The 14,319-nt window shown below is 40.2% G+C and overlaps 1 long non-coding RNA gene across 1 annotated transcript; it reads left to right on the forward strand.

Moving 5' to 3' along the window:
- Window positions 1-325: 325 nt before the first annotated feature.
- LOC131880012 (uncharacterized) lies at window positions 326-2,957 on the forward strand. Its single transcript, XR_009373222.1, has 4 exons — window positions 326-658; window positions 1,000-1,127; window positions 1,468-1,852; window positions 2,622-2,957. It is a non-coding gene; the product is annotated as an uncharacterized LOC131880012 (long non-coding RNA).
- Window positions 2,958-14,319: the final 11,362 nt, after the last annotated feature.

Consider the following 14,319-nt stretch of genomic DNA (forward strand, 5'->3'; position numbering starts at 1 on the left):
ACTGCTATCCCGAAAGAAATATCCGAAAAAGTGATCAAGACCGAAGAGAACACTTTCATAATCTTCGCATCGTCGGACATGATTAAAGCATTTAAAGAACAGCCCACGGTTCTTTTCATGGATTCAACACATGGGACAAATTCATCAAAATACCCGCTAATTTCATTCTTAGTGACTGGTAAGTAAACAGTTCCATTTTTTAAATTACTTTAAGCAAATGTTAATTGAACACAATCATATTACAAGCTCTGTTAATTTTTAAATGTGTTCGAAAAGTATGCCGCATTTTCCAATTTGGTAATCTTATGTTTTAGATAAAAGAGGTGAAGGCGTACCAGTGATACAAATTGTTGCCAACACAGAGGCTTCGATTGTGGTGAAACAGGGCTTATTTGTACTCCATCGCTTGGCTGAAGAGGTTGTTCACGACGTGAAAGTGATTATGTCTGATATGGCGGCTTCTTTCATTAATGCTTGGCGAGAGGCGTTCTCAAGTTTACCGGTGAAGCACGTTAAATGTGCGTGGCATCTCGAGAACGCTTGGAAAAATCGTCTCCTACCTCACGATCCCGAATTACTGACGTGTCTTAGCCAATTGCGTTTGACTCCCACGGAGTCAGAGTTCTGGACCTTTTATTACAAGCTGAAGCAAGATTAGGTATGTAAGCAGTAGTTTTTATTCAATTTTGTGAGCATTTATTAAAAATAGCGTACGAGAACGAAAGGGGTAAAAAAGAAATTAATCATAAATGGGAATTGCATTTCCTCTTGTAAGATTCTAATATTCAATCAAATGATTGTGCACTTTTATGCTCAAAACAAAAGCACTTGGTGTTGATCTTTTCCAGGAAATAAATCATCGTTTAAATATAATAGGCATTCAGAAAAAATACAAGTTTAACCTACTCTGGCAAGATTTATCGTTAGAATTTTTACAAACGGCCATGCATTTACTATGTTTCAATTTGTGCATAAACGGTTTGAACATTTACGTTTTAGAGCGGCAAGTCAGATGGATGGAATTATTTTGTCAATAATTACGGTCCAAATGGAAAAGTATGCAAACCAAAAGAATGGGCTCGTTGTTTCAACCACGGGATCTTGTCCCATAACCTTATCGAAGAAAGGTAAGTCTTAAAGGGTTAAATAGAAATTGGCACACCAAAAAAATTGGCACTCGCTTAAAACACACGGATGCAGAAATGTTGAATAAATTGTTACTCAAAGTTCGACTAGATGAGATCCCAATCAGATACATACTCTCAGACTGGACTTAAAATACAATTGATTATGCCTTATGGAGAAAAAAGTCCAACAAATAGAAATTGTTTGTTAAGTTCCTTTTTCATAGTACAGGTTATTTCTAATGCGCAAACTTCTTTCCCATGCTTTAATCCATTTGGTGGGACATAGGGACTCATTTGTTGTATCATTTTGATGGTTGTTCACTTTTCATCATTTTTTTAGGTATCATCGAACGATAAAAGATTTAGCGCTCAAGCGAAGTGACAGAGTTGACCAGTTGTGTCACGTCCGCAAGTTTGATGTTCAGAGTCCCGACCAGTTACTAAGCACTTACGTCCTCGCTCCAAACCCTTACAAGTGCAATAAAAGCATTTGTGAAGTACGTTGCTCTAGATGCTCTTCCAACGGTGTCTGTAGTCATGAAATGACTTGCACGTGCCCCGATTACGCCAGAAGAAATACTTACAAACATTCTCACTTGTTGACCATGAAAACAGAATATCGTTCAAATCGAGATGTAGATCTAGTTTTTGAGGAGGGAGAACCAACTCAAGATACGCCTGACAACGACTAAAATTGCAAGGAACAGATTATAAATCTGTCTGGTGTAATGTTAACATTTGTATTTCTACTTAATCGAAAACCTTTTGCATTTCGAAGACACACGATGGTTAGAATATTGCATTAGGTTTCGAGATAAATACTTAAAATATAATGGCATTGGTCTGGGACATAAAATCAACACGAATGACAGTGCTTTTTGTGATTGTAGCTAAGGCTAAAACTTTCCTATTAGATTTTTTCCACTAAATGAAGGTTTCCACTGAATGACTTATGTTCGATTTCAAAGTCCCATTGAAGTCCCAAATGCCCTCCTTCCACCTAAACTTTGTTAAAATGTTAAGATAAATATAAACGTTTTTTCAAACCAATCTTATATAAATGTTAAATTACTTTTCCAATTCTTGCAAGAAAAAACAAATCCTGAACACTAGTGATTTCTTCTTCAGTTTGAACAAAGTCGTTTGGAAAAGCATAAATCGCTTTTAAGTTTTTTTTATAAATAAAGGCTATTAATTGGATGTATCTTTTGCAAAATTGCAAAAAATGATTTTGATTATGGGCATTTTTGGACTAATGTAGCATAAAGTGTGTTTTAAGTGTCATTTTATAGTTTTTTAGTAGATCACTGGTTCTTTTACAAATCAGAAATTAAGATTTTTGATTTATTTATATTAGAAATTATCTTTAAAAATCTTGAGAACATGGCTGAAAATTACTTAACAATATTCTAAGCACCGTGTAGAGATTTGTAAAATTTGGATAACCCTAATTTATTTTTCATTTCCCATAGTATTTTTTATTTTGTTTTTTAGAGCTTTGAAGAGCGAAAGGCAGCTGTACTACAGAGGTTAAATAACCAACTCAACATTTTAACACCAGTTGCTGCCGAGATCCTTCTGAAGAAAGTTCAAGATGCCTTACAAACCAGTGGACCATTGTTTCCTAAATTAGACAGGGGACAGAAGAGAGAGCGGATTCAATCAATCTTTCCTCGGACCAGCAATAAAAGAAAGAAAATCCCCCCAACCTGTACCGGAATCCCTCCAAAAAGATTTGATTTTAGAATGTTGCACCTCCTCTCTAGACAGCAATTGTTGGATGTTTTGTATATCTTTGAATATAGAAACTGTATTACAGTAAGCCAAAAATTTGCCTCAAAAAGAGGAATTCCTCTCTAAGTATGAGGCGGCCAAATTGATATGGAAATGCCACTATTGCAATATTTCCAACGATCTCAACAGAAATTTGTCTGGTTTTGTTCAATGCGATCAATGTGAAAATTGGATTCATTGCAATTGTACTGAGTATAACTCACTAGAAGAGATCAACGGCAACTGGTTTTGTAAAAATTGTGTAACTTCCGCATAACTCCATCATTTGACTTGTCGTTCAATAAACATGCATCTAACGTGGTAATGTCTTTTCAAATAATCTGAGATAAAAATAAAATTGGATATAGAAAACTTGATGATCAGATTCACTCAAGGACCTTGTCAATTGTCAGTGTAAATAATTTGCTGAAGCAATTCTAGCAATTGACCTAACATTTATTCCCTTTCCGAAAAATAGATCGATAGTTTGATGACTCGGTTTAGTGGCTGAATCCCATCCGTTTGTCAAAATTGCTTCCCCGATTTTGTGCCATTTTCTTTTCTGAAAAGGTTGCGTGATTTTTTCTGTAAGTACCGTTGAATTCAGGAGATCTGCTTTCTTTACAAATGCATCCGCATCTCCCAGCAAAAGGTTAGCTACCTAAGGACCATAGTGACTTTTCTCTGACAAGCCCTCTACTCCTGCCTATTAAAAATGAACCAAGTGAGAAACTCAAGGCCTATTCATTGGTTCAAGATCTCTAACCGAGTTGAAAAAAGCTGACATTTGAGATGCGCAAGAAGAGCCAAGAAGTGGGAGACGCCATCATACATTGTACTTTTTGATATTAATCTGGAAAACATCTGTTGGGATTGGTGGACTGAACAGGTGATGAAGCAAAGTGATCCATTTCTGTAAGAGGTCATTACAAATCGCTTCTGGAACTAACTTGTGGCTTTGCGATGGATGATGTGGCTAATACCATGCTTCAACAACTTGCAATGCACTTTTAGGAAGTAATACAAATCTGGATCGAGCTTTGGAGACATTGATGGACCCCAAATTCCATTATGGACGTTAATTTCTGTACTCTCGATTCCAGCTGTCACCAAAACAAGCTTTCGCTGGACCAACACGGTGCCCAAATCCATTAATTTAGAAATATGGACGAGGGGAGCAAAATGGTATATCGTATTGAATTCAGCAAGACCGGGGCTGTTAGAAGATAGTAAGCGGGAATGGGGCACCCCCGCATGGTTTCATGAGTGCATATTTTGAGATGCGATGTGTACCCAGTTGCACCTGCCACGAGTATAAAAAAAGGTATTAAAATGCGACTGGGTACGGTTTAGTACTGTCGCATTTCAAAATTTGCGTTCACGAAACCACGCGGGGGTACCCCATTGTTTCACTGTTCATTTTTGGGCTTAATTCATGTTTGAAAAGTTACTATTTTCTAATGGAAGACAGACTTCCTCAAGCTGTCCCTATTCAGCTTATTTTTCAGACCCGCCATTTGCAACATCCTCCAAGATGTGCTTTTAAGTGCCAATTGAAATAAGTTGACATGAGTTGTCTGATAGGTATGTTCGGTATGTTGCCTTGAAATGCAGCCTAATCCATGATATTTTCATCACCATGGGTTGGACGTGATTTATTCTTTACATCATTTCTGGATCAGTCACAATCGTGAGAGCTCGTTTTTTGACCTCATGTACCCAAAGCGGCATAACTGGGCGACCTTGGAGATCAAGGAACAACAATCAACTAGTTATATTTTCCATCTGAAGTTCGTGCTGTGTTCAACAATGTCTTTACACCCAGTGGTTGGTCCAATCAAATTACCTCTCCCCTATGTCTAGTTTTACACTTATTTGACTCAAGTGATAATCTGCAGCCAGTGCTCAACAATAAACCTTTTCTTAAGGGTAGATACCATGTACCGGCCTTCAGCACCTGATTACACAAAAAAATGGTCCAATGGCAAAGAGTTTGAAATGTTTTCACAAACTTTAAAGTTCACTGAATATTCATGGTGTATTGGCCCAAAACAATCATTGATAACCCATCACTGAAGACCAATCAGTGAAGACCAAGGAGTTATCAAGTCAACTATAGGGACTGTTAAGTCGGAATAGATCATTTTTCACTCGCGAAACCTGTCAAGTTTCGTTTTGTTTTGGGAGGGCGACGAAACATAAACAAAACAAACATTACTCACATGGGATGGAAAATCAAAACCATATTAATCTTCAAAATGAATCCTTTCAAGAGAAGAATGAAACCTCGGTGAAAACTAAGGATCCTGAAGCCTGTCTCAGTTTAAAATGTAGACAATAACATGCAGTGCATTGGGAGGGCGCGAAGAATGCATCAAGAAACGAAAACAGAAAAGCTTCTCTTTGAAAGAAAGGATTCCGTCTTGTCTTTTCCATTGAAAATTGAAATTAGACAAGAGGATGGTTGGAGGTCATTTGTGTTGTGTTGTTGGATGTCAAAGTTCTATGAAAAAACTTTCAGCTCAAGGAATCAAGCTTCATCGATTTCCTTTTTTTTACAAATTTTTTTACAAATGAAGCCAGAAGACAGCTTTGGATTCAGGCCGTGAAATGTGAGCAAGATGACCGTCGTTCCAGTAAATGGTCACCGGGACCAGGTAAGAGAAAAGGAATAGTTTAGGAGTCTAAATGTCTATTCGTTTCTATAGATGCTTGGATTTGCTCAGTGCATTTCGTCCAAAATGAAAAAAGTGACGATCCGGACAGTAACCAATCGAGCTTCAGATGCTGATATTCAAAACTTCAGTTGCAAGAACCGTTCCGGATTGTGAGGTTAACCAAGAGTATCATGACAAATGTTGAAGGCCTTCACAGGATCGCAAGCGACGTGAGTATTGCAAAAGGCTAGCTCTTGGTCATTGTCCAAGTCCATGGATCTGTCCAAGTGAGTCTCTGGAACAATCAACGGGTTTTCAAACAGGGTCGCAATTCGCTGATGTAATTCAAGTTTAGCCTGAGTCGGAACAACAGGCTTTTTAATCGTAAGGCTCTTGAAAACAGACAATTTTTCTAATCCGAATTTACGGAGCTGTTCGGTGATAATTTTCATTTTGTCAAGATTCTGCGACTCTTTCAAGAAAGCCATTTTTTGTTCTTCTGGACGTCTCAAGAGTTGCTGGATCGATTCTCCCTTTGGATATTTTGCATGAAGAAGATCTGAAGGACGCTTCCAAACTTGGCTTTGATCAGTTTTTCCTTCCGGACGTTCATGATGGACAAAAAAAATATAAGGCTGCACTGTCCACAAATACCGGCCACACATGAACATCTTGCATTGAGAACTTTTTGGTCGGAATCAAGGTCAAAGGTGAGGGTGTAAAGAGCTCCTCGAATGTTCATTGTGCAAAGAACCTTGGCTGAGATGGTGGAAAGTCGCCTTGGTCTTTGAACTTCTTGCACATTAAGTAAGTTTTGAAAAATACTGTCACCGTTTTTGGCCATTCCCGCACGGAAATTAAGACCAGAAATTTTCGAGAACCCACCGACGTTAATGACGATTGCTGGGACTGACATGGTGATAATTGAAGTTTTGAACTTAAACTGAGAAACAGTTTTCATGATCCTTAGCTTTCAACGAGGTTTCATTCTTCTCTAGAAGGGATTCACTTTGAAGATTAATATGGTTTTGATTTTCCATCCCAGGTGAGCAATGTTTGTTTTGTTTATGTTTCGTCGCCCTCCCAAAACAAAACGAAACTTGACAGGTTTCGTGAGTGAAAACTGATCTATTCCGACTTAACAGTCCCTATACAGAGGGACTGGTCTTGATGTTCAAATTTTGTTAAGATATTTCACTTCTGTGAATTTTAAGTGACCAACCCATTATATAGAGGGATGAATGTTCACCTTATTCTTAGTTCTTGTTCATCATTGTGTCAAGTGTTATCCCTGAAAGTGACATTTGGATAGCTCAACATTTCAACATTTTCACAAAGGCAAGACATCAATTCGAGTTAGAGTTATCATAAATGTTGAACTCTGTTCTTGGCATCTACCAGTGGAAAAACTCTGTGTGTAAAATCTGAGATAATAAAGAAATTGGTCCAACAGAATGCCATCACACGCAAAGATTTTAACATTTATTGAATCAGCAGCAGTAAGACTTACGTATGCAAGAGAAACAAACTTATATTTGTTATATTTGCCATATATGGGAAAGTAAACTACACTGAAACTTTGATTCAGGTTGGGCTTAAGGAGTGAGGTAACTTTTGCAATTCGCAGAGTTGTAGAGCTGAGGTTGTAACATATTACGTAATATCTTCATCATCAAATGGAGATGGTATTTGGCTGAATGATGCATAGACGTATGAAGTAGGCCGATATTTTTTCAGGAGGGATATCTGTTCAACAACAATTTCCAGTTGTAAGGTCCTTGACAACAAGAGTTGTGTTTCTGACCTATACCAATAGAATGGTCATTGTTCAAAAAGGTTGAGTTCTCACTTGACTCTCTTGCTCTCAGAACCATCAATATGAGAGTCTGAAAAGTCATGTTCAGTAAAAGGGTGAAAAATAGTGTAGATTCAATGATTGATGATCCTCAGTTAGGTCACATAAGACCCATAAAGAATGGCTTTGGTCAAAAAAGGCGATTAATTTGATCAAAATCTGATTCAAGAACATGATCAAGTATTGGAAATCCAACCATGAATTGGTTGTATCAGGGAGCACTGGTTGACCTTCAGTGTAGTCACATTTGTGTGCAAGCAAGTATCACATGGGATTGTCGAATACTGTTAAACTGAAGGTCTTGGTCATAATAGACGGATGGGCGGCAAGAAGAATTTTGAACACAAACTTAAGAGGGAAATCTAACTAGTTGATTGTTATTCCTCGATCTCCAAGGTCGCCCAGTTATGCCGCTTTGGATGCATTGAGGTCAAAAACGAGCTCTCACAATTGTGACTGATCCAGAAATGATGTAAAGAATAAATCATGTTCAACCCATGGCGATCAAAATATCATGGATTGGAGTTACTTTTCCAGGCAACATGCCTATCAAACAACTCAGGTCAATGTATTTCATTTGCCACTCAAAAGCACATCTTGGAGGATGTTTCAAATGGCGGGTCTGAAAAATAAGCTGAATAGGGACAGCTTGAGGAAGTGTGTCTTCCAATAGAAAATAGTAACATTTCAAGGTAAACGTTATTCTCCACCCATTAGTTTTTCAAACTTAACCTAACCTTATCAAACCTAACCTAACCTTACTTAACCTAACCCAACCTAACCTAACACGATATTGATAGCCTTTAAGGTCTCTCTCCAAACCTTTCTAACATGTTGTCACAAATTTAAAAATGAGCACCGCCAACTAATCCGTGGAGTGGAGAATAACGTTTATCACTTTTCAAACATGAATTAAGCCCAAAAATGAACAGTGAAACAATTCCCGCTTACTACCTTCTAACAGCCCCGGTCTTGCTGAATTCAATATGAGATACTATTTTGCTCCCCTCGTCCATTTTTCTAAATTAATGGATTTGGGCACTGTGCCAAGTTGTTTCTGGTCAAACTCCAGGCCCTCATGCGGAGATCCAACGGTCTTAAGGGTGACGGCTTGCAGGGAGCAAATCTTTGTTGGAATGGTCTGCCATTTTTGTTTCAAAATCTAAACACAACTAACGTCCATATTAATCTTGTGCCTTTTTGCCTGTCCATATAAAAACAAATAATTGTCAAAATGTGCTACCTCTGATCAGCTCATTCAAGCCTGTGTGTACGTCAATTGGCGGGCTTTCTTTGAAACGAATACGTCAACCTAGTCTGAGCGAGAAGATGGAATCAAACAGAGATAATGAGTTAATACAATAAACCAATATCTCGGTTAGTTGTTGCCAGGACAATGCAGGGTGGGTGGACTAAAAGCATGTGGCCCCATACAGTATAAAACCGTCAATTACAAGTGCATTTAGCATGGCGTTGAGTTCCTTTTAAAATTTGTGTTTCCGAAACTGTTACTTAGCTTAAGGAGACCTCTAAGTAGGTATCGCATTGGGTCAGTTCATAGGCAAAATAATCTAACAGGAGATTTTATTTCTTAATGATTACTCATAATTCTTTGGTAACGATATTTTATTCAGGGCTTGTTGATGATAAAACAGAGTAAGATAAGAAGAATACAGTTAAAAGTAAAATTAAAGAACTATAACTGAGATCCCCTCCAGAAGCCTAACGATTTGTTTTCATGGTTCAAACTGGCTACAATGCTACTTCAGTTTTCTCTATTTGTCTCTAACAATATAATTACTAGTACCTTGCAAGTACCTGAATGAGTATCTGAAAGAAAAGTAGCTCAAAGAGAAGTTTTGAATTTCCCGCACTTTTCTTTTCAATTTATACTCCATAACGTTGTCAGATAAGACAAGGACGACGATATCACTGGACAGAAATAGTAAAGGTAGGGGGAAACGTAAGTTTTATCCAGAAAACCTGAATGCATTTTGCTTTTGTGTAACAAGTAAAGCATTTGATTGATTGGACTTAGAGTTACCCATAATCGTCGCTGTCCAGTGGTAAAGTCGTCCTTGGATAATACACTCACGTCGTGCCGCTGGTGACAGCTTGGTCTAGTGACAGCTGGAATCGAGAGTACAGAAATTAACGTCCATAAAGTTCCGTGGCTGTTCTGTGTTCTCAAGTTCAGCAGAAATTGTCCAACGATAAACCAACCTTCCAGCCCAATCGTTTATAGCCGATCATCAGAGACTAATCTTCCTAAACAACCACAGCTGCTGCCGGTCTGGCAGCTTGGCCCGGAGGCCAGCTGGACACTATCAGGTGGTAATGTTTTACCACAAGGATTAAGGCATGCACCCACTACCCACTCATCTATTGGCGTCTCCTGCCTAGTGCATAGAGCAGGATTCTGGGATGCAGTCGTCTCCTCTCCTCTTTCCTCACCCATCTCACCACGGCGGTGAAAAAGCCATATCAAGTTTTGAGAGAAATACGCGAGCCCTTCTTAGCATTTTATTATATCTTGCAAATGCATAGGAAGCACTTTTGATCTTCTTGCTTTACTGAATTATTGCTCCCATCAAACGCTTTTATGTCTCAAAGTTAACAAGACTCATGTGGATATTTCTGCCAACCTTTAGTAAGGCTTTTCAACCACCGTGTCAGTTGTCTCACTAACGAGAGAGGACGGGTAAGCCAGCAACCGAGTGCCAGAGCAACTCAAGAGCATAAGAGAAAGAGTCAGCCCAGGGTGGCCAAATGTACAAAGCATTTTAAAAGCTGGACCATAGATAACTTCACATATAGATCAATCAAGAGCGCTGTGATCGCATGTTTTCGTCTCAACTGTCACTGGTGGGCAAAATGTTTCATTGGTAGTGAAGCTACTTAGGACCACTATGGTACAGATTTGAATCCTTGACAGCTCGTCCAAATTCAGAGTAGGAACCCCTAATACGATTCCTTCTCAAGCAATTACTCTAGTCTAGCAAGCTTCATAAAACGGGTTTGAGTAAGTTGTCCGACCACATTTTTAAGAACGAAATTTTGAAGAGGTTAAAATGGGGCTCAAGTTAAAGTTTTCATCTATGTGGTGGAAACACTTAACTGAAACCTAAGGAACAAGTCTGGGTTCAGTCTGACCTCCACAGGGCAATCAATAGAGTACGTGATTTACTCTACTAATGTCCGAATCTTTTTTTGACATGTTACGTGTATTATGCCCCAAAACGCATGTTTTTTTTTTATTCTACCGCTCTTTCTACCTGTATATTTGTAAGATTCAAAAGAAATTAAGATTAAAGAGGAATAACAAACGTTTCATGAGGATAATTCAACTTACCTGAAGCAAGATTTCACGAAATATTTGTGTCCTTTTTCCACCAGCGTCAGCTGACCTGAAAACATGCTCATACTGTACAGCTCCTGTTGAGCTTAAGCATTCTAGTTATGGTTTTCTATGGATTGGACACAGATTGGTCCAATTCATATCATTTAGTTTATATTAACTTTGCGGGGAGGGGGAGGGGGGCAGTTGAATACTGGGTCGCACCCGAGTTAGCCAGGCTTGGGTTCATGGGTTCAATCCCCGGTATCACCTAACTAATATTTCTAGTGGACATTGACGCCTCAAATGGCGGCCTACCCTTTGGAACCAAGATCTTAATGGATAATTGATGATGAGAATTGCTTAACATCCATGTAATGTCCTTTGAGATATATTCTCGCAAATAAACATTTGAATATAGGGGTGTCCTAATGCTAGAAAAAATCAATCAATTTCCTTCAGATCTTGGTGAGTCTTGTACCTATTCTGGACACCCTGACACCAATGCATCGAAATTTGAAGCCAGCGCTGCTAGTGCTACAGCCTTTTGATTTCACTAGGACAAGCTGTCGCATCGTATCGACAACAGCTGTGATTGTTGTGGAAGATTAGTCTCTAATGATTGGCTATACCCAATCGGTACCTTCCAGAAATTGTCATGTTCTCATGGGGAGCGTATTGAGATGACTATTTTATTATTTGGCCAGGGTTTATATACTCATTGACTAGATTGATAGGTGTGAGCATGAGCATACAATCACACCATCTCCCTTTTTGGGGAAGGTATGAATAATCATAACCATCCAGGTCTTGGCCAACCATCCAGGTCTCGGCCAACCATCAGGGTCTCGGCCAACTATCAGGGAACACGAGGCTATCCATTGGGGAAAACGAGGCTATCCATCAGGGTTACGGCGCGACCAACCCGGCAATCAAGGGCAATCCAGGCATCACGGACATAATCCGGGCTGTTCTGTCTAGACATTGATTCCCACACTGGACAGGATTTACATAGATGATTTTGACCCAAGCACTAGGTGAAAAAAAAACTTGATAGCTCTCAAAGATGGAGAGCACCTAGTACATGGGCTTCAATTTCTAAGACCTATCTTAAGGCCTCAGGTTAAAACCCTAGTCAGGGCATACGAGTAATAGTTCAACCTTCCTTTATCAGGGCCTCAAACAATCATCAATTGACTAAGGATACAAATTGCTAGCTACCTCTACCTCCCCACAGTCCCAGATCAATCTCAGTTGTCTGGCATACCTGGGCCAATCTTCAAGGCTAACTATCCTGCAAAATGTGGTCACTATCCTAGTCTCAATGCGTCTATCAAAGTCGACCTCTACTCTAGAGTCTAACTACTGATTTCTGGTACAAGAGTGATGAACTTCAGATACAGTTGAATACAAATCACTTGCTACCTCTACTCCCTATGATGCCAGTAAGATCTTGGTTGTCTGGGAAATCTAGGCTATTCTTCAAAGCAAATTGTACAGTTCAATCTCCTTTATTCAACACAAACACACTTCTTGGCACCACAACAATGGCAAAGTCCCAGCATTTCACAATGGCAGGTGGTTCCTCCTTGGAGAGGTTTTAAACTCTGACTTCTCTCCTTGAGCTCCAAATTGCGACTTCCGTCCTCGATGAAGGGTGATACGTGACTCCCCACTCGTCAGTTGGGGGTTTGCCCAATTGGGCTTCCTTGATGCTCCTTTTCCTGGCATTCATTGCACTGGTTGGGTTTTCCTCAACGCTTTACTTGACATGGCTTGATCCCTCTTTGTTGCATCGTTGGATGCGACATTGTTTCTTCCCAGTGTGTTGAGGGTGGGGTAGAATTTCCAGTTTGACTGGTGATTTCTTGTCCATTGATCCCCTCTTGTTTGTCAAGCGATCCAAGTTGGCAATAACGATGTTTTTCCCGGCAAGGCAAGTTGGCGACAACGGTTTTCACCCCTCTGTTGAACGCTTGTCCAACCCTGTTTCGTGCAAATAATCTCTCCTTTGTCCAAATATTCGAATCTGCACGGAACATGGGCATCACGGACATAATCCGGGCATCACTTAGCCATCCACACACACTGGTGGGAAATCCACACCCTTGCTGGCATTCCTCACTGACAGGCACACCAGTGGGCGATCCACACTCCAGGGCTCCGGGCATTGGGCCCTCATAATGGGCAACTGGCCTCAACACAGGCAAAACAGAAATTGCCTCATCATCCACACTCTGGCGGGAAATCCGCGCCCTATTGGGCTCTGGCCTCCACACAGAGTTTAAGGATGGGGCGGGCTTTTGCCAGCTACAAGGCCCTCTCCTCCACATCTCTCACACTGGGAGAATAACGCTTGATCCTTGAAAGAGGAGAGCCACACAGGTGGACAGAGGGTTTATATACACATTGACTAGATTGATAGGTGCAGATCACTTGCGCTTCTCCCGCCTGGACCTTTTAGAAACATGCCTGGATATGCTTGCATCAATAATCTGTCCGATTTGGGATAGTTGCTCGGCATTAAAGGGCTCAGAAGAGGAGGCTTGGGAGACCAATTGAGGGGAGGAGGGGCGTGTTACAATGTCTTTCCCTTAGGCAGCGTTTCTCACGGATAGCCCCTTCCTTGTCCCAATCCTGGTCATAATTTGATCCTTGGCGTCTTGCGATGGCCCCGGAATGGCTATAGGGAGACCCACGAATAATGATGAGACGGCGTGGTTGATCGTGTTTCCCGGCAGTTCCTATTTGCATAATCCATTGACTGAACTGAAAAATGTAGGTCTCGATGGTAGTTATCAAGATAAAGCTTCCAATTTCACTTCCTCTTGTAAGAATCACTGACAGCCACGCACGCTTATCTGCCTATACATCAAGTTGAAGAGGGGAAATTTGGGGTGGAGTCCTGCTGCAGCTAGGTTTTTCGACTTTTTTCCAGACTTTTCATCAAAATGGCAAGGCATTAGCATAACAACCGAGCTGCTGTAGGCTTGCGCCGCGGCTTAGGCGCCCCCAGGCCCTTGCAACTGAAAGGTTAGGTTAGGTCAGGTTAGGTTAGGTTAGGTTAGGTTAGGCCAGGTCAGGTCAGGTCAGGTTAAGTTTGGTTAGGTTCGGTTAGGCCAGTTTTGTTTAAGTTAGTTTAGTTATGTTGGGTTAGTATGGTATTAACATTGGATCTACTTCTTCTATCCCCATATGCGTGGGATTTTCACCGTATATTACGATGACAGCTGTCTCCCAAGCTGTTCGGGGCAAATGGTCAATGGATAATGCGCATAGGCAGTTCTGGCAAATCAGGCAGCTAGGCATACTCATGGCGGTTGAGTCATTGTTAGCTAGCCAGCTGATGATGATAACCCGCTTTTATAGCGTTGCCATTTTGGCATATATTTGGTCTAAACCTACACCTTTCTACAATCTTTTGTACGGTGAAAGTGTATTCTTTGTGCTCTGTGAATATATAAGGTCAATAGCCCACCCATACATTAGGCTATCCATGCCTGGGTTTAGTCACTGACTGTTACATAATATATCTTTCCCAAAACTTGTCGCACTTCCAATATCTTATCT

The sequence above is a fragment of the Tigriopus californicus genome, chromosome 5 (assembly GCF_007210705.1).
Source record: "Tigriopus californicus strain San Diego chromosome 5, Tcal_SD_v2.1, whole genome shotgun sequence".
In the NCBI taxonomy this organism is placed as follows: domain Eukaryota; kingdom Metazoa; phylum Arthropoda; class Copepoda; order Harpacticoida; family Harpacticidae; genus Tigriopus; species Tigriopus californicus.